Below are 3,584 nucleotides of genomic sequence, written 5' to 3'. Positions count from 1 at the left end.
CAAAATAAGCGTGCGTCTTATACACTGGTGTGTCTTATATTCCGAAAAATACGGTATTTTTCCCTTATCAAAATAGTCAACTTTAGATGCACTTTTATCAGAAATTTTTACTAGTGACTTGTAGTCAAGTAAAATATACATTTGTGCTTGATAATTTGAAGATTTTATGAATATTTTAATTAAGTGCGCTTATATCTAAAACATGTGAAAGTTTATAATTTGAAATGGTTTTTATGGAAAATGATCATACGGTTTACACCCAGTAAAAATTTTTGACAAACAAGTGGTAAAAGTGTTATTTTTCTGTTAGAGAGTTTGTTTTTATACTTGGCTAAAGTTCCAGTGATAATGTGTTTAGGGAAGTGACATTTTTTATCTTTGAACTTTTATTTAAAGTGCTAAAAATGTTAACTTTTTATTTTTATTGGATGCTGAGAAATTATATCTAAAAATGACTAATTTAACATCAGCAGAATATAAACTTTTTCATTCCATTTAGCTTTAGTTTTACCACAATTATAGTTAGTAATGAGGAGTGATCTGTTTAATAATGAAGTATAACATCTAACATAATATTAAGTTTGGTATCCTTTTACCATCCCACTCACAGCAGTTGAGCGATAAGTCAGAAAACTTGTAACACTAAAAACTGGGTATCGATACTTATCGTGGGCACAGATAACCCATTGTGTAGCTTTACACTTCACAATAAACATTTTACCACAGTAACTTAATGATTACGAATGATCTAATGTAGCAATAAACACTACACTAGTTAAAGTTTGACTAGGGGGATATTTTGTTGATTAGGTGAGCATTTTAGACATCCTATCCAAAACTTGTACATTATGAATATGAAATAATAGGATCAAAGTTGGGTTGTAATTTTACATATTGTTTAGTGAAGGTGGTTAAATAACATTTTTGAGGCAAAATAAATATTGAAGTATTGTTGTCAAGATTTATTTCCTTCACCCTCACTCAACAGTCATCCCACTTTTGTTCCCCTTTCTCCAAAATCTCTCAGCTACAGCTCTGATAGCATAGTTTGAAGAGGAAACATTCAGATTTGTGTCAGATGGACATTTATAACTGTCTATTGAAGAAAAAGTGTTTATGTAAAAAAAAAATTGTTAAGAAATTATGCCTTAAATAATTTATGATGAAGTGTGTCGATTTATAAATATATATAGTGATAAGGTAACTGTTCCTGTAAGATATGTATTTATTTCATGATATTTAAAACCCTTATTACATTATTATGTGTTTTTGGTAGCTACTTACTGGCACACATCTACTTTACAGTTTTTAAAACAAGGATTAAGTAGGATTTTCTTAATTTTGCTAAACGCTTGTTCTAACTTAAATATTTTATTTCTGTTAAATTCTGTTTTAAAGGTATGAAGATAGATGATTAATTAGAATTAATTAATTATATTAATTAGAATTATTTAAATTTAGATATTTCACTTTCTGACTTTGCTCTTCAGTTTACTACATAAAATATCATGTTAACTATAACAATTAACTTTGCTTTACTTAAGATGTTTAATTATTTCATGGTAGAAAATTTAACTTACCACTTTTTCACTACTTTAGGTTTTCAGATCTGGTAAATGATACCTTCATTTCTTGTCTATTTTAAAATAATGTATAACTGAAGTAACAAGTTACCATTCCAGCAAAGACAACAGTTGTATTTCCAGGACTAAAGCTACAGCAAACTGGCTGGACAGAGGATGTCAGTACTCTAGCAGTAATAAAAAATATCAATAAGTTACCACAGAAACGTTACCTAAATAAAACCTTTACCTGGTTCTATGTATTTTCACAATTATATAAGTGAAGTTTTTGAAAACTTCCTAATTGTAAAACCTAGGAGCTAATTGTTTAATTGTGTTTACTTCTCCAGCATTGAAAAGTTATTCATCTACAAAGTGACCAGAGCATGACTTTAAGAAATACAACATCAGTTGCTAAAACATTCATAACAAAAAACTGATTCAGTTCAGGGAAATTGTTTAAACAAATGGGTTAACAGTTTTCTATTTGAAATAACATCACAGCTTAGGCAATAAATACAATCAATATATGAAACACAGATAAGTAATTGGAACCATTGTTTTACTTTTAGATTTTGAATTAAATATCTATTTTTTTTTTAAAACACAGAAAATAATGTATAACTGAAGTAATTATTGATTTAAAACACAGGTCATTGAATTTGGATATAGTCACAAATAAATCATAAATGTAAGACTTGATTGAAAAATACTTTAGGTTAATTGACATTCAACATGCAGTAAAGATCATTGCTATGAAACTTTTCCACATTACATTTAGGGTTGGAACTAAGGGTCAAAACTCTGCAAATTAACAGTCAAATTTGTAAAATGCAAATCAATTTCCAGAATTGAAGTTTTTTTTACCTGCAGATTTCCACAAGAACGTACTTGTAAAAATGTTTAAAACGAAAGAATTTGTGATTGAAATGCTTGTTAGAATTAAACTATAAAAGTAAAACTTTAAACTATGATAGCTGTAACTTCAGTGTGGAAAACATGAGTGATGAATGTGTAAGTTGACCATAATGTTGTGGTATGATGTGACCGAGGAACAGTACCACATTTGTGAAATATAAAGGAATGTAACAAATCATGAAATTGTTTTTTTCAGCTATATTTAAGCCATTGAAAAAGAAAGTAAAGGTTTGAAATAAACAGCCCATGTAATACTTTATATTTATTGAAAGTGTGTTATAATTTGCACATACACTGTATTTTCCTGTTGTATCTTTGGCATAAATTTCCCAGTTTTTGATAATTCTATACTTAGCTCTATTTTAAGGTATTTTGTAAAGTATAACTTTTGGAAATTTGCACAAAAAATAGAATGATTTGTCTTCACTGGTATATTTTTTTGCTGTAACTTTTTCATAAGAAAATTTATTTAAGAAACAATGATTACTTTTTTTTGGCTAATATCAAGTGTAATGATAAAAACTTGCTTTTATAAAAGACTGGTCTTTGTTGTATATGACTGAATCAGATAATTATGAAATATGAAATGGGCAGCATCTAGGAGATGATAGACAAAAATAAAAACTTTGATAAGTTACAGTATTTTAAGTTGTAGTTATGTCATCTGACTTTGACGCTAACTAGCTATCATGTAAACATTTTAAAGTGTAAAATAACTATACACCTGGAAAAAAGTTAAGCACCCCCGTGTTTTTTTCAAGTGATTCAGATTCGACGTTCTTGTGACTGATTATAAATTACCATTCAATCTAAACGTGTTTATCAAGTGAAATTATGCATTATTGGGCACAAGAAAACAAGATTATCACTGTAAAATAACAATTTTTAATTTACATATCATGACATCAAAATATGGACAGTTTTCACGCTTAAAATTATCTTTAATAAGTATTGTCAGTGAAAGCTCAAAAACGTTATTGAATTGTAAAATCACATTACAAAATGTCAATCATGACCCACACATTGATAATTAGTCATCGAAAAGTCAATATCGGGTATATCCACCGTTTGCCTGGATGACTGCTGCAACCCTGCACCTCATAC

The sequence above is a fragment of the Limulus polyphemus genome, unplaced genomic scaffold (assembly GCF_000517525.1).
Source record: "Limulus polyphemus unplaced genomic scaffold, Limulus_polyphemus-2.1.2 Scaffold866, whole genome shotgun sequence".
Lineage (NCBI taxonomy): Eukaryota > Metazoa > Arthropoda > Merostomata > Xiphosura > Limulidae > Limulus > Limulus polyphemus.
Note: the sequence above shows the minus strand (reverse complement) of the source record.